Below are 18,565 nucleotides of genomic sequence, written 5' to 3' on the forward strand. Positions count from 1 at the left end.
CTTCCTTCCTGAGACTATTTAGCAGAGGAACCGTGGCTCCCTCCGGAGCTTAGCCCCGCCCAACATGACTGTGATTGGTTTAAAGAGATGCCAATAAACCAGAGCAAGTTTTTCTCCCATCCAGGAATGCAGTGAGCACTAGTCAGACCCTCCTCCACAATGTTGTGGAGTTGGACAATGCAAGACTACACTCAGCCTGATCTCAGTCTGTCCTACAGTGCAGCGCTGTAAAATGAATATCATTACAGAAATCAATTAAGGTGGACACTTTCCCCCGCGCATGGGGGAGGAGGGGGGGTTGGTGGCTCTTCCTCTGCTCAGCCTCTTTGTTCTCTTTGTGTTACAGGCAGTGGTGGTGCAGAGCTGGACCCTGAAGCTGTCAAATTGGCATCCTTCCACCTACCTATACCTCCCCCCACCCATCGCTCACCCACACCACCCCACCCCACCTCATTTATCTGCCTTTATTTCTGCCTCCCCCATGCCTTTACCTTGCCAACTCCATCCCTGTCTGCTGCTGCCCCCTCCTCACTCCACCATCAGCCTGCCACCCCCACCCTTCTCAGCTCCACCCCCCGAAACCTCCCTCTTGCTGCAGCAGTTTTTATCCGACACCGTCTGAAGTAAGAACTGCTGCCGCTCTCTGCCAAAAGGATAAAGAAGATTACTAAGAAGTAGTAATCTTAGTGAAAAATATTCATGATTAATGATTTAAATAACCATCAATTCAATCAGAGCATAACGTCAAACCAAAGGGACCTAAAAGTGGAGTCATTTATGTATACATATGTTATTTTCATTCATAACACAAAAACAATATAGAACAACTGATAACTGAACAATTAACCCAAATCGTGAATGCAATAACTGCAGGACGTTTCTTTAAACAGAGTGAAATGGACACATTTTGGGAAGATTATTTACTGGAATATAGTCAGCGATGGCTTTCCCTGTGCATAATACAAATAAATGTATAAAAAGTTTCTAAAAATATAGAAACTTCATACAATTATTTTCATTACGCTTTCTTTTTTAACAATCATACATACATAATAGGCTTCTCTTTTTGAAACAGCACTCAAGACACTGTAAAAACCCACCCACTAAAAATATACACATTAAACATTAAAAAGGAATGAAATGCTGAGATATAGACCAACTGTATATATACATACATATATATATACATTGAAGTTGTCTTACACTCTTAAAATAAGGCCTTGCGACCCCCGTGTAGTAGACAGACACCGTTGGGCGATACACATGGAGACAATAAAACCTCTCCTGTCAGTCGTACCGTTTATAGATGTTATTTATCCCTGTACTATATCTCTGTGTTACGCCATTTTGGGCAATCAATGAGCTGAACTGTTTCATTTTTACGACTTCTTATTCAAGGCATTTCTTTATTTCACCCATCAACAGTTTCTGAATTGATTTCCCTGAAACTTTAAAATATCCCAATAAAAATGAATAATGTGATTGAGGATTTCTTTCATATTGCCCACTCCTAACAGATAATCATTCACACTCACACCTATGTGTTGTCCAATTAACCCCATCTGCATGTCTACGGGGTGTGGGGGGGACATTGAAACCCACGCAGACACACAGAGAACATACAAACCCCCAGCACATTGCTGCATATGGTACCGAGTCCGTTCAAATGCAGTTTTCCAGTGAGTCATCTGCACACCTTAGTCATCACAGAAAAAAACAGGTTACCGTGACGACACCATCGCTGTATGGCCATAATTATCACGGGTCAGCACCGCTATCTCCTGCTGTGAGGCAGCATTGGAAATGCATGCCACAACACACAATGGCTGAAGTGGGCTCTGCAGAGCTGCAGCACACAACCAGGGGACAGAAAAACCACCCTCACACATCTATCTGACCTACACTTGACATTACTGCAGGAAAATTTGAGGCACTTAGAGCCGGTCGGTCCACATGACAGCCCCTCGGTATTCAGTCCAACAACAACGACAACGACGTCTTGTTTCTGATTGCATCCATCTCTCACAGAGGTCGATAAGTGCTGGAGGGGAAAGGAGAGGATCATTTCTGAACGGAGAGAGAGGTGAAGATATTGATAAGAGGCGAGCAGGCCGGGGAGCCACACACACACACACACACACACACACACACACACACACACACGCCCTGCAAGGATTAACAGGGTGCAGGCCGAGGAGCTCCACTGCAGAATATTGATCGGCGAGACAACCAGCCATGAGGAGGAGGTGTGTGTCTGTGAGAAGGTGGGGGGGTCTCGCCACTGAAACACACACATACACTAATAATACTTTATGCTGCACCATCGGTAGCGTACAGAAAAAGGCAATGAACTGGACGGTGGATCGACAAGGTTTGGTTGACTGACAGGTACAGACAGTGTGAGAACAAAATGGTGAACAAACACGAAGAATGAATACCGGCGCATACAGACAGACAGACAGACAGACAGACAGACAGACAGACAACTATAAAGACCGTCTGTCAACTATAAAGACCGTTTGTCAGGCTGTCTGTCTGTCAGGTTATAAAAAGCCTTGTACAGTATGCAGCGCAGAGGAGACGGCCGGCCACAATCAATACGCTGCCACTGACCTTCATTGAACAGAGACACAGAGAGGAAGTGGACCGGAGTACAACCATGACTATTCACATGTCTGCACGGGTTTTCTAAACACTGATGGTCTCCACTTCCTGTTGGGAGCAGTAATCATCCTTCAACACTCCAGAAACAGCAGTGATACCATGTCAGGTATCCAGCCTGCTGCTGACTGTGTGTGTTCTCCTTTACACACGCAGACAAATGGTTATTGAGCGCCATACTTTTATCTCGGGTGCCATGTCTCTGAATTCAGAAGCACTTTTATAGCTGAGCCTCTGGGTTCAATCCAACTCTCGAAATGGCGATCCATACAATCTGAGTTCTCCTTCGATTTTGTCTGCATCTCTGGTGTGCGCTCAGTGCTGAGGAGTTTTATCCCTGCATCACACAGAGATCACTCCCCAAACGTTGGAGTGAGTCTTTTTACTTGGTGCAAAGTAAAAGCAGAAACATTGCTTCTAGAGAATCCTGGTGTCACAGAAATCTGTGAAATGAACAAGGCGCCTGCACTCGAAATCTGTGGCAGCTTCACGGAATCACGGAAGTGACGGGCCCACGGAAGTGATGCCTATGTAAACTGTATTTTAATATTATAGTTATCTTCATTGTTTAAATCCTCAAATACAATGTCAGACAAAATATCAATATTACAAATATTATACATTTGTAAATTACCTATCCGCCGATCAGTATACTATGTCACTTATGGAGTCTTCAGCTGACTTTTTTACACAATTACAACAATATTACGTGCATAACTTACTGGGACAAAGCTGACAAAACCACTGATTAAATATATGAACATTGAAGCGATTCTGGCTGATTGCTGTCTGATTCTCTGATATGCATTGCATTGTGGGATATTGGCTTAGCATGCACCCAACTCAGATCATAACGTGTTCTGTTGTACAGCCTACTGTAATATGTCACCGCTAATAAGACTGAAATAATATTATTAAAATAAAGAAATGCATCTAAACATTTTTTTTGGACATGATTAGATGGATGAATGGATGGATGGATGGATGGATAAATAATGTTCCTATTCATCATCCGTCCATTCTCACTCATACTCACATTCATGCCAGCATATTTACCGTACACTCATTGCCAATGTATGCAAATAAAATTTAATTCCGTAAAAGTCAATCTGCGTCTAAATCTGGGTTTTTACAGCAGTTTGAGCCTGGGTACGGTCAGCGTTGGACACAAAGCAACCAGCCAATAGTTTGCAGGGCTTTGTAGAGATGCATGCCCAAAAGAAAAGAAGGAGGAACTTTTTTTATTTTTAGACATTATGAAAGACTTGGATAACAGCAGAATGAGGTTAACAGAATAAAAGAGGGGGCTGTGCAACAAGTCAAACACACCCGACCGACTGATATCTGAAAACACATAGTCAAAGATTTAGCTAAGACTTGACTGATTGGACTGTATGTACGAGAACAAACCAGAAACTTTTAGAGCAATAAATAATAAATGTCTCATTGTAAATTGAATCTTAACTCCAAAGCCACAGAACATCTTATCTGTCCGGACTACAAGGAAGTACAGGCTAGAAATATAACCACAGACAACAGGGCACCGCTACACACACACACACACACACACACACACACACACACACACACACACACACACACACACACACACACACACACATACACACACACAAAACATAAACAGTCCTCCTCTTCTTGATGTTTAGAATAATCTTAATACGTTCAACCCACTGTGGGTGTGTGTGTGTGTGTGTGTGTGTGTGTGTGTGTGTGTGTGTGTGTGTGTGTGGTCAGTGCTAACCGGCCAGGAACAAAATGAATAGAAGGAAAGAAAGCAGATCCATAAATGAAAGAGACAGGGACCGAGAGAAAGAGAAACAGAGAGAGAGAGGGGGAAAGAGAGAGAGAGAGAAACAGAGAGACAACAATGCTGGTACAGTGTCTGACCTTAGGTAGCATGTTGGAATTCCAGAAGCAAAAGAGGCATGACATGAACCACAACAGCGTTGGTGTCTAGTGTGTATTAAGTCCTACCATGTGGTCTGCCCCTGACACAGCTCTGTTACTGCCTCTGCTGCCCACTCTGCCTCCCCCCCACCCCCATTATGTGGTTGTACCTGTTATACGGAACGGCGAGGATGCAGGGTTATGCAGCATTGCCAGGCTTCATAAAAGTGGCTAGACAGAGAGAGAGAACGGAGATGCAAACGGAGATTAAGCGAGCAGAGACAGCTAGAGATAGTGAGAGAGAGAGAGAGAGAGAGAGAGAGAGATGGTGTGTGGGAGATAGATAGTGTGTGAGAGAGAGAGAAAGAGAAGGATTGCTGTTCTATTCATCGACACAAGGACAGACAGATACTAACCTTGTCTTGATATTAGATAAGGCCTTTGTGTGTAGCTGTTGCATTCTACGAGTACTTCATATGTGGACAGTGTGTGTGGTTGTATGGAGGTTTTAAGTTGTAATGTATAATGTATATCACATACGTACATGTTTGCAAGTAAAGAGAATCTGTCTCCACATGTTAAGCCATCCTACCAGCAGCACCCAGAGGAAACACAGAGAGGACATAGAAGGAGAATGTGTATAGATCAAATGTTGACTTATGATATAAAGAAATGTTCGGTTTTTGGTCATTGTTTGTGTATGTGTGCAGATGGCTTTAAAAGGAGAATTCCGGTCAATTTCAACCCGTAGCTCTGTTTTTTAAAAATGTGTAGCAAATAAAACCAATTGGTGCTGCCTAGACCGAGTTATCCTCCTGCTAGAGTTAACCCCCAACAAGCTTAAACAGGGCAAGTTTTTAGCCTCTAAACATGTTCAGAATGTCATTAAAAGTGCCCCCCCATGTGCAGTGATTCCTTCAGTGTGAACAGAGTGACTCTGACTGCTGGAGATGTGACAGAAATGAAAGTGGCATGAAAGTTGTGTTAAATCAGCTACTGCACGGACCTCTGTTCATTTCCTGTTTTCAGGTGAAGTCCTCACTAGATGATTAACACAACCTTTATACTGAATATATTTATAGGGAGAGAGAGAGAGAGAGAGAGAGAGAGAGAGAGAGAGAGAGAGAGAGTGTGTCAGGGGGACTTTCAGTCAGACTCAATGATGAGCAATGGAAATAATTCATGTAAAATTGTGTTTATTTGGAATGCAGATATGCACCAATATGCTGTTTTGCACAAATGCTTAATTCCCCCAAATTGCTAAAAGTGGTGGCGAGTGCAAAGCCACCTTTATACGTCACCTTGAAATATATATATATATATTTAAAACTCCTTCACTTACAGTACCTCCACTTACTACTAAAGCAAAGTATAAAAAAGTGCACAGAATGTGATTTTCCATTAATGTATGACTTCAATAATCATAAGGAACAAGTTAAAAAAAAATAAGATCTGTACACATGATCACCCATAAAACAGTCCCAGACCGAGGACATGGAGTTATGAATACACCTCTCTGTCCTTCCCTTCCTCTTTCTGCGTGTTAGCATGAAATCAAATACTACTTTGAAGTAACCAACATCTAATTTTACAGGTCAAAGAGTTTGTCGAGGACGAGCATAACATCTATTCAGCCATGTATCATTTCCCCCTGTCAGCCAATGAGATCACGCTGCTAAACAAACATCCATCCATCCATTTTCTGTATGTGACTCGCTTGAGGATTATACACCTTGTTAAAGGCACATACAGCCTTAAACAAGTTAGCACAGTATCAAAGTAGGTAAGTATGAACAGGTAAAAGTACCCATTGCGCAGTGTTTCTGGATTTCTGGATGTTTCTGCTGTAGAAGTTAAGGTTGTGCTCATGTAAACTCCTTTATATACTGTTAGTAGTTTAATCTACAGCAATGCTTCATAGTCTATAAGATCAGCATATGGTGGTAGCATTGCTGTCCTGTGAGAATCACTTATCTCTAAAAACCTTTCATGGTATCAAAAAAGCCGCTGTGTTTTCAGCTTTGTGATGATGCAGTTTACAGCTGATCCAAGAGGATTTTTAAAGACTTTATTTAAATTAAGATGCAGGGGGGATTCTCAACATATAAATGAACACTTCATCCTTCAGTTTGTCACAAACATTCAACATCAACACATCTGGAGATACATGGTTTTCACTGGACAGGAAGGAGAGTAAGTAAAGCTGTCAGACTAATGTAGCGGAGTAAAAAGGACCATCTATACCTCTGAGAGGTATAGTACAGGTAGGTATAGGAGATGGAGTAGAATGATACAGATGCATAAAGAAGGCAATGCTCAAGTAAAGTACAAGGACCTTGAATTGGTTATTCATTCACACACACACACACACACACACAGTCTCCCAGGTTGGTTGTGGTGTGTTGGTGGACGCTGTCCAATACAGCATTGCAAGCCAAGTGCGTGTCTGCAGGTTTGTTTCATGACATCAACAACAAGATGTAAAAGATTGTTATTTGCGGAATGAGGGAAGGAAAAACATCTAAGGCAACAGTTAGGTGTTGGTGAGAAGAAGTACAACACGTGATTGCTGGCGTAATTAAAGCCAAATGTGGTCATTCTTTTTGTCGCAAAGCAGCCATTCTAATGTGCAGAAACGGATGGAAACAGGAAACTAGCCAACAGAGGACAAAGCCAACATAATGCTGAAATAATGCCCATTGTTGGCTGCAAAAGGAATGGGTTTAGCCAATTAACAGTTACAGTAGAGCGTGCAACTCATCAATTTAATATCCCGGCTTCCAGCTGCTCAAATGTGAGGATTTGCTGCTTTTCCCAACATGACATCATGAGTTTGCGTACACACACGCCGAGTTTCTTAAGCCAAGTGGCGTGTTATCTGCACGCATTTTGAGGTATCCGCGTGTATGTCTAAGCTGTATACAGCGGACGTAAACACACACTCCACTTGGCATGGTGTAGTCACTTGACATGTTATAGCGAGAAGACAGTGACGGTCGAGTTTAGAACACGTGACACTTGGGACAAGAAAACATGACACGTGAGACACAATCCCTGGTCTCCTGGGTGAAAGTCCTGTATTTTACCCAACCACCCCCCCGACCAACTACCCATCGCAGATTTTTGCCTCTTCATACTACTCGTTATGGCGTAAACTCACATGCAATCGCAAGGTAATGTACATCAACGGAGGCCAAACGGCGTTGATAAACCGGCTAAAAAGCAAGTATGCGTCTTGATAACACCAATAATGGCATACAAATCGGAGTGTCATACATACGCCATTTCATGACATCAGTCTGGCTTTTGCACAGTACAAATGAAATACCGTTGGCCACTGAGCAACTGGAACTTGTGTTGGCCATTTTTCACTATTTTTAGACACCATGAAGACTAAATGATTACTCGCTTCACAAGAATCTGAGGAAGAAATCTTTTGTTCAGCTGACTGGCTCCTAGTCTGACTCTCTGGCTGCTCAACTGCCTGGTTTTCCATCTGGTTGACGGGACGACACATGCTGAAGTGTTAAGTTGCACTAAAAACAGAGTGAAAACCAAGAGTGAGTGACAGATTTTATGCAGTCTGGGAAGCTGCGGACACACATGGCACTGACAAATTGATGTGAGGCTCCAGAAGACCAACAATCATCTGTGCCTGCCTACCTGGATCAAGAACATATTCTGAATTATAACCATGGAAACTGAACTATCAACCACACAGCGGCTGAGGTCATATGTTGAGAGTTACTGTAAATGAAAATACCACAAGCTGACATTTTCATAACAGAAACAGGGGCATGAAAATATTTATTTTATATTTAATAATTTATTAATATTTCAGATATCAAGGATCATGTTACTTCTGAAGAAACTTCTTTTTTTATTTGTGCGGTAGATTCTCAAAGTTTGTATTTTATTACTTTATTACTTCATGGAGCTGTGGTTCTTGTAATATAACATACTGTACTTTCTGTCTAAGGAAATAGTCCCACAAAGTCAAGTAAAAAAAATAAATAAATCCAAACCATGCAGGCTGTTCTCATGAACCATTCGTATGAAAAGCTAGCTACAAAAAGTAATGCACTGTAACTGGAATGCATAAGAGCATGATGATGGGCGTAGGGAGGAGGTTAGGGTGGATGGGCGCGTCCTAAAACACGGGGCTTTTAAGCAAGGAGTTGTGTCCAGGAATTTTCTACCATACCCTATGAACTTGTGATGTAAATAAGTTGCTCATAATAAGATAACACCCAAATGTTTACTTAAAAGTCGCATTTAGCTCTAGGGTTGTACCCAAATCAGATTTTTCTGATTCAAATCAGAATTTATTCAACTATTCCTTCCAATATTTGTTTTTTATATAGACCACCTGGCAATCAGAATATCTTGGCATGAGTTTCATTGTTGATTTTGACCAAATGCGCCCCACCACAGTTGCGTAATGAACCAAAAGGGTTTTTAAACTTCTCAATGGGTGGCAGTCCGGATGCAGTCTGTGTGTCATCCCCATTCATGTCCAGAAACCACTAACTGGAAACACTGTTCATGGCGCTCGCCCCGCTAGAAAATAAATTATATAAAGTTATGCAAACTAACTGAAAAAGAAAAAAATGACAGCTGGACTGAGGGGTCACCGACAGGTCAACTCATCGACTTTCAGAGGGCGGCTCTATTTCACTCAAGCAGTGATTCATTGCTGCTGAAAAAGCACCATGTGTGACATTGAGGAATGTTACACATACTTTTAGGACTATAAACTGTACTACAATAATGACTCATAACATAAGACTAAGTTGCGTTGGAAGCTGAGCAGCACTGCCACACAAAATGTCAGTAGAGTTCATTCCAACACTGTGGACCTAAAACTCCAGAGTCTCAGATAATCATTGACTCACAAAGTGGGACAAGGGAGTGGGAACTGTTGTAAAGTGCTAAATTAACACTGACACTCCAAATATAACTGTTTGCGCACTATTTCTTCATAAAAAGGTGAGTGTGGCGTACAGAGTGCACAGGGCTAGAAACTCAACCACTCCATCATCATCGGATCAGGAGGCCGTTCACTTTGGACAATCAGGGAATAAGTCAGCCAGCCAGCCGGAGACTCAGTCAGCCAGTCAGTCGGTCTTTACCCAGCAGCCAGCAGGGGTATGAATACCAGAGATTAGTGGAGTGTCCGACACTCTCAGCCCCACTTAATCCAGTCAGTCACAAATCTGCCCCAAGCATGACGATTAACCCCTTTCCCCTGCAGGTAGCAATCCTAGGGAAACAGCATGGATTAGTGCAGGCAAAGGTCACTGCTGGACCATGCTTATTTCCCCCTGCAAACACATATGCAACACTGCTGAGCTGAATGCAGTCACCACAACATGAAATGCTACTTTGAAACAAGCCTCTCAAACCAACAACAGACGCCAACATGTGCACTGATGTATACCACTGCCAGATAAAACGGGAAGTGGCCGTCATTATACTTAAACCTGCATTAAACAATGTCCACTGCTCTATATTTCTAACAAGTTACAGCAATTTCTTAAGACACTTTCTCTGTTTTCGACAGCTGAGAGGGACAGTAAGCGTGGCGAGAGAGAGGGGTATGACATGTGACAAAGGTCCCCCAACCGAGAGTCCAACAGTGGATGTTGGTCAACTTTAACACTTAAAATAAGTCAGTCTTTATTTTCCTGGAACTGTGTATCTTGCATTAAACTAATCTTTTGTTTGTTTGTGCACACTGTAACCTTTCCCACTGTCCAACAGTGTAAACAGGAAGCAGGCTGACATTACTCCACAATTGAAAAGCTTCGATGTATAATATAGTGTATAATTCTTTGGAGAAAAAAAATCATACGGCATGACGTTTCTACATGCATACTAGTGTCTGCGTTGTTGTAGTGTATTTCTTTAAGGGAATAGCAGACCCGGCATGTGTGCCAAGGCCAACCGGACCAATCAGTTTTTGTGGTCTGCATCACCACGACGTGTTGTTACATTTTCTGAGAGGTGCACGTATGCTACTGCGTTCGGTCCATATCTACATGTACCAATGTACCTAACTAGGGTGTGGATTTAACGCAGAAGCATAAACCAAGATTAAGCCTACCTAAATGATAAGACTGACTGATGTGTGTCATTGTTTCGAAAGGTTTTCCGTTTTCCCCCGTCTAGACTCTAAAGCAACCCTGCAGTTTTCAAACCAAAACGGGGGCAGCGGTGTTTCCAAATGTCTCAGTTTTAGGGGCTCGGAGCGAGTGCATTTTGTGGACTCAATGCATAGACGTAGTAAAAGATGTTCGTTTTTTAACCAAAATGTACTAGTGTGGATGTAGCCAAAGTTTGGCCTTACACTACACACAAGTCTAAAATATCTTTATGACATCGACCCCAGAGCTATAAGGAGTAAGAAATTACACTGACATTCATTCATAGGAGAGAAAACCAACTAAAACAAATGCTAAAGTTGGCAACATTAGCTACGTTAGCTGTTGTCCATCTCGACTACAGCCAGGCTCCCCTGTATTAGTTTGTACTATTAGAAGTCTGAGATGAGAGAGAAAATTGACTGGAGGAAGAAGAAGAGAGCTGGAGGGGTTGAGGGCTTCAGGGAGCAGTAGAAGAGTTCAGCTCCAGCTGTATTACCTAGCTGATCTCTGCAGGGACTCTCTGGTTCCACTGGCTGAACACTGAGCACACAGCAGCGTGGCCACCAGGCAGCACTAGTCTGCCACAGACAGCCCAGGTAATTACATGGAAACGCTTCCTGTGTAACCCACTATGGAATAACATACTTAATGCTTTATGATTTACACTTTTTTTCCTGAGGACATTGTAATACAATAACTTTAGTTTGGGTTATCTACACAACTAACTAGAGGTGTGAAGAGATCTCGCGGGACTAAAACTTTGCGATATTTCAGGTTGAGGTTAAAAGTTGTCTCACGATATCAGTAAACAAGTAAAAGGATCACGTTAGTACAACCAAGGACCAATTTATAAGTCAATCAGCGCCACATCTTGGTACCTCAGAGCACATAAGGGCGAGCTTCTCTGCTCCCACTGCTAAAGTAAACTCTGTGCAACGTATCATTACTCAGATAATCTACTGTCAACAGGTCAACAGACAGGATGGGAGAGCAACAGTGTAGTGTTGGAGGCAGAGAGCGAGAGCAGCGCATCTCTTTCAGGTAGCCGGGTGGGTAGCCAAACGCAAAAAGACGCAGACAGAGAGGCCCGCCAGAGAGCTAACGTTACTGTCAACGGAGACGTGGAGAGGGAGCAGCAGACAGCAGCGTCACATTATTGTTTTGTTTTTGCAAAGATTTTCCCAACAGAATAATAACGCATCGGCGTCAGTGTGCAAGTTTCTGTGCGTGACAAATTTTTAGGAAGACATGCGAAAAAACATTGACTTAGTTTTCATTGGTGCAATCCATAATTTGAGCCACAGAAAAGTTAGAATTATTGACCAAGTTGTCACACAGAGACAAACAAGACATATTGTCTTGTTTAGTACTACATAAAGTACTTGTTAGCAGGTACCAGGGACTTTTATCATAATGGAAAACAAACCAGGTACCCTGTAATGGAAAAACACCATTAGAGACCACACAATGGCAGGACCCCAGTCCTTTGATCCTTTTTATTTATTTCTCAATCCATCAGTCTTTGAACAGGTAACCTGCCTGTAGGCTCATACGAGAAATTACATTCAAAATCAAAAAAGAGTTGGAAATGTTTTGAATATTCGGAGAGCTTCCTTACTGTGCCATCATCATTCACTTAACTGAAATGGTTTAAAACATGTCATGTGAATGATTTAACTGCCATATCACCCTGAAAAAATGGGTTAACATTCACAAGAGTTTAGCTCGACCTCTCCTTGTTTTATGGCTCCACTATAAAAGGCCAGGGAACTCCACACTGCTGCAGGCAATACTAATCAAACACTGAGTTCGCACAATAGGCTGAGCTCATCAAGCTCAGAGCATGGGTACACCACCAAGCAGGCATAAGCAGACAAACATGTGTCCCACCTATCATGCTAAATGTCCCACCATTAAGTATATTTATATACAATCCAATGAAAACAGGCTTAGCAGCTGCTTAATTATCAGTAGAAAAAGTTTCAAGAACGTCAGTTTGTCTCATCCATAGCCAGATGTATGTAGCAAAGTAGTCCAACATTTAGGTCGAGTCCACACGTACACAGGTGTTTCTGGAAAGTCCCGCCCACACAAGCACTGTTAAAAAATGCTCAAATGAAATGCAAAAAACACAATGAAGAGCTGTCAAGAGCCAAACCCACAGGTAGCGATATATAACCCTAACCCCAAGTTTTCAGTTTTTTTTAGACTTGGCATATATTTATCACTGTACAGGCTCTGCACACCCATATAAGCATGTATTTATTTTCATGTAGAGTATGTAGCTAATATCTCGACTTTTCTATGGTGTTTTTAATAGTTTTCGTGCTGTATTTTTTCTAAGCTGTGAACTTTGCACGTAATTTAGGTACTACAGTGTACTGCGGAATGACAAATAAAGAAATCTTGAATCTTGAAACCCTGAAAAAAAGCTACTACTGGAAGGCTACTTGGCTGCAATGGCACACTGATCGCTCTGTAGAATTCTCCGTTGCTCAATATCGTGGAAGAGGAACTGTACATTTATGTGTAAACATGTAAAAAGTCTTGAACTTGCACTACTTTAGCCACGGATGCACAAAATGTAGTGAAGACTCACATAAGGAGCTAACGGCAAACACAACGGTACAAGATAGCAACTCTGATTTCCCTGTCGGCAAACTGAGATTCTGAACATCTTCACCCAGCAAGGAGTTTCCCAAAAGATCCGTTTCTGATCCACTCTACTTTGCCATGTGGCTCAATATGCATTAATTTGTCTTTCTGGCTGTGCTGTCAACAAAAGGTGCCAAAATGTGTTAGGTGTTAAGAATAACTTTGGTCTGACAGCAACGTGGAAAAAAGCTCGTAACAGTGGAAATGACATGCCTGCAGTTAAACATGCACATTGTATGATACACTGTGTGTTTGCTAGGGAACTTAAAGATGAAGCCTGTGGACCCCTACAACATATTTGGAACTAGCTTGGAAAAGCAAGGGGAGAAAGAGGGATTCAGACTATTAAAACTGATTGCTATGCTTCAAATGTTGCCAAGCATAATTTTGTACCTGTTTTTTTGGTTAACATAAAGACCAAAATAAAGATCCATTCTATTCTCTGCTCCTGCTTCATGTGCCGGTAACAGGTCCTGTATAATTACCAGCTAAAGGGAGCTCAGGTGAAGTCATTCTGCTGGTGACTCATCTGCAGGGGAGTAAAAATATCAACTTTTAATCTTGAGTCTTTGTTGGCCCCTCGCGTCTCAGCTTAGCTTCTACTTTGGAAACATGTCTTTGGTTTTCTCTGATAAGAACCAATGTTAAAACTTAGTACACAGGATAAAAAGGGCATATGTAGATCCATGATTTATATCTAGCATTTATCTAGTGACACATGCTTGACTGATGTCTTTGGGAATGCCCAAAACACATCAATCAAACAGCCATTGACAGAAGAAAAAAAGGCAATCTTTTGCTGTCTGAAAACCAGATAAGAAGTAGTGGAACTGGACATAGTATGTATCAAAGTATATATTCAGAGTCAACCTTCTCCCTGTACTGCCTGACAGAAACACTCATTTATCCCCAAGTTGCGTGAGCATGAATGTCTTCACATTAGTCCTGAATGTGCCTCAGACAATTTCACCGAGAAGAATTCCTCTACATTTAATGGTCCTGGCAAGTAGAGTGAATCTGCTTGTGACCATCATGTTCTTCTCATATGCTGACACGGTGGATTAAAGATAGATATCATACAAATGTCATGTAGTTCAAATGCAACAAACCACGACAGCAGCACTCAGTGCAGCCGTCAGCGAGCGGCCACACGGGCCGGAGATGTGCTGTGAGCCGCTGCAGGAGGAGCTCGACAGGCTGATTGTTGGAAGCAGATTAAAGAGCTTTACGTTGTACAACTGAATCGAGTGTAAGACAGACCGCATGAATGGTGACCGGGAGAACACAATTATAGATCGACTTTGAAAGAAATACAGATTTCTGGTAGAGAAAGACATTGATAATCAACACACACTTCCATTCCTGTTTTTCTCCTTTATGAGGCAAAAAAAGTGGCAGGTGGTCAAAAAAGTTAACTTCAGGCTCTGATTAGTACGTTTCAATAAATTCAAAAGTAACGGTTAGAGATAAAGCTGCAACAATTCGCTGAAGAAATTATCTGCAACTGTTTTAATAATGGATTGGTCGTGGTTGGTTTCAGCATCTCCCAGGTGACCATTTGCTTCTCGTCTCTTCTTTAAATTTTGGACCGTTGTTTAGATAGAAGAAGACGTGAATACGTCACCTTGACTCAGTTTCCCAGAGTTGATTATGTTTGATCATTAATAAATGGTTAGTAGATGCACCAATGGGCCATAAGCCCACGGTCTTTTGGTGTTGTTGGGTTATTTAGTAAATTATTCCCCCCATTTGTGCCAGGGAGACATCTTCATTATAAGAAAATAATAAAAAAAAAAAAAATATTTCACATAACCTTTCACATGACATGATATTTATATATATGATATTATATGATTTTTTTTCTTTTTTGATAACTGCTTCAAAGGCTTTTTACAGCTGGCCAACAACCTACTCAATGAGAAAAAAGGTTTCAGTTCTTACAAGTCAATTAAAACTTTTAGTGAAACAAATTAGAAACCTAAATATATCGTTCCCCTCTTGTGTTTTTCATATAGAATACAACGTCCTCCCACACGGCCTACATTTTCTTTCACTTTGATTTTTAAACAAAGCACACGTTGCCCTCTGACGCCAAGCCAGCGTCCAGCGAGCGGCTTCTTCTCGGACGCAGCAGCTAGTCCGACGCAAATAACACAACAGATCAACATGGGCCACCGTTGTCGGCGAATGTCATCATTTATTTCTTTATTTCTTGTATTTCTACACTATTTATAATATTGTGCAACTACAACACAGAGTTTCCCTTCGGGGATCAATAAAGTATTTCTGATTCTGATTCTGATTCTGATAAGTCGACAACGGTCAATACGGCGAATATTGACCAATACCGATGTTCGGCCCATAAAGCGGTGCATCCTCATTGTTAGGTGCTGCCTTGGACCACAGGCAGGTGTCTGACCCTCATGGTCTCATGGTCTCTGACAACCGCACAAACAAAACAGGCACTGATGACATCGATCAAATGGAAACACGCAATAAAAATGATGTTAAAAGGGGGAAGGAACAAAATGCCTCCCAGCAGCTCCAGCAGACAGACTCCGGAAATAGAGGGACCCATCCCATTCAGAAGGGAGAGGAAGAAGATGAAGGGCAAAGGGGATTAGAAAGCAGGCTATCCCTCCTCCCCGGCCCTCCTGTCAAGCACATGGCCAGGTCAGGGGACACCTGGAGTTATTTTGGAGCAGAGAGGAGCTAAGCAGGCCCTCACAGAATTTATCCTGGGAGAGGCTCTTCTAGTCCTACTGTCCCCTGGCAGAAGGCTGAGGATGGAGGGAGGGAGGGAGGAAGGGAGGGGGAATCCTAACATTAACCCTTTTGACACCTATCAATATAAGCTTTGCACTTCTGAGGTACATTAAAAGAAATACAGCTACAACTCAAAAATATTTTAATTAGTGATTAATTTGCTATCTATGTTCTCAAACACAACATGACTTCAGAATCTTGTTACCAAGCTACCACCAGAAAACTATTCTTTCTTTTGACAGTGACACAGTTTATTCTATTAATCAATTTTTAGTCACGTGGCATTGTACAACATATAATTCCAGCTCCTTTTGTATCATTTTCTCACAGACTTTAATGTAAATGAGATAGAATGCAGGTTTAAGGCTCTCCTGCATTGGCTTCGTCCATTACTTGCAGTCTATGAGATGGACGTAGAAATGGGCTTGCTTGTCCACATAGTCGGAATTGTAGCCGTAGGTCGTAGCTGATAGCCATCTTTACCCAACTAGCGGCAACTTTAGGCAAACTGACAGTCTCCAAGGCGACGCTGCCATGGAAACGCCCTGTGTACAGTATACTTGATGCTGAATGCAGATCTGCGTGGTGCTTAAAGAGTATGTTCTTCAGCTAGAAGGGGCTTGGCTCGGGCCTCTCTGTTAGAAAGCCTCTGCCCTTGTTAAAGGGCCCTCGTGCAAGGCACTGGAGTGTCATTATCAGAACCCAGAACTCATCCCTGATCCTACGAACCGCCTGTGAAGGGTCCCTCATCAAACAGCTTCAGAGCTATGAAAGCAGCTGTAGTTTTCACACAGAGAGAGGAACCAGCACCAGGATGAGTCCCATATTTTAATGCTTTCAGCATACCAATAACCCAACACACAGTGTCCCCTCCATACAATAAATAATGACAAGTCTAAAAATGAATCATGTAATCATGTAAACTTTAATATTCATTCCCCTTCATTTCCACCACTTTGAAATGTGGAGTTATGATTCTGGAGGAAGATTGATGATATTTGAACTTAACACCCAAACAAATCCAGCTCTCCCGTCAGCGCTGTTAAAGATCTACGGGTCCTCTCGCTCCACCTCGCTCCACCTTCTCTTCATACCTCTGTCCTGTGCACGCGCACCAACACAACAGTGTTGACTTGGTCTAAGCCACTTTGTGTGTTTCCCAGAGCCAGGGCTCTGTATGAACACTGTTTTTTTCACAAGCTTTTTGCTGATTTTGACAAAAAAAGTGTATTGGATTAGAATAGCAGACTTAACATAAGTTAACTGACAGAGTATTTAGTTGGGTTATTGTACTATATTATATTCTCTTATTTTAATGAACTAGGAGGTCATTAACATACACATTAGTAGAACCTGAGCCAGACTGCATTCATGGAGGGACAAAAGCCAAAAAGTTATCAATCAGAGAAACTCTATTGTATTTTATGAGTCAGCTGGAAATTCCAGATACAATGTCTGTTAAATAATGTTTTGTTGCTGATATGCCGCCGCTCCACGTCATAATGGTCCATTCTAACGAGAGGTCACTGTTGTCATGCTTGGCACGCGCCACCGATTGTTCCTCACGGCGTGCTTGGTCATTCCGCATACACCCCCCCCCCCCCCCCCCCCCCCACCCCCCCCCCCCCCCCCCCCCCCCCCCCCCCCCCCCCCCCCCCCCCACACACACACACACACACACACACACGCACGTTCATCCCTCGCTCACAAACAGTCGTCCAAGACGCGCGCATGCATGCACGCACGCACCCGCAGCAACAGAACAATGTGCGTCTGTCAGGAGCCGTGAATGCTAATGGTAATCCTACTTGTCGCAGGACGGAGCGGAGCGGCCTGCTGGAGCCGCACAATGAGCGACACACTCCGGGGGGGGGGTAGCTTCTGTGGTTAAACGAGCTGCATTTGGCGTGGCACGGAGCCCACTGCCCTCCACTAACAGCCGGCCACGAGCGGAGAGCAATGACAACAACGCAACAGCAACTTATTACTGGAGTGCTGCAGCCGTGGACACAGCGGAGTGGGTCCCCGAGACAAACCGCTCCTGTCCCCGTTGTACTGGGACCAGAGCCCCTGTCAGCAGCACGGTGCGATGTGGCCCAGAGCAGAGGAGGAGAGCGCTGCAGGCAGCCACCAGCACGCAGGAATATTATTATGAATAATGGGAAAAACGCCTTCTTACCTTCACTCCTGCCAGATTATAAACATGAAACTCGGCCCGCGGTTTTCCACAATCTGCTTCTCTTGTTTCCGCTGTTTCTTATTCTCTTTAGTGTTTATGGACAATATAACCTGCCGTATGTATGGAGGGAGGGAGGGAGGGAGGGAGTGAGAGCACACAGCAGGACCCTCAAGACTCTCTGTGGCAACCGGAGAGGGGGCGGGGCCACGGCTGCCTACATCACAGAGAGAGAGAGAGAGAGAGAGAGAGA

General features: G+C 42.9%; 1 protein-coding gene across 3 annotated transcripts in view; it reads right to left on the reverse strand.

Moving 5' to 3' along the window:
• The window catches only part of LOC116692143 (nucleolar protein 4), a 185,689-nt gene that overhangs the window by 101,850 nt on the left and 65,274 nt on the right, over positions 1-18,565 (reverse strand). The window contains exon 1 of one of the 3 annotated variants that reach the window (XM_032520195.1): positions 18,316-18,494. The exons of the other annotated variants lie outside the window; for them this stretch is intronic. The gene's annotated coding sequence lies outside the window, so the exon portion shown is untranslated. Of the gene's footprint in view, positions 1-18,315; positions 18,495-18,565 lie in introns of those variants that run through there. 3 annotated transcript variants of the gene reach the window in all.

Source organism: Etheostoma spectabile, chromosome 7 (assembly GCF_008692095.1).
Source record: "Etheostoma spectabile isolate EspeVRDwgs_2016 chromosome 7, UIUC_Espe_1.0, whole genome shotgun sequence".
Classification (NCBI taxonomy): domain Eukaryota; kingdom Metazoa; phylum Chordata; class Actinopteri; order Perciformes; family Percidae; genus Etheostoma; species Etheostoma spectabile.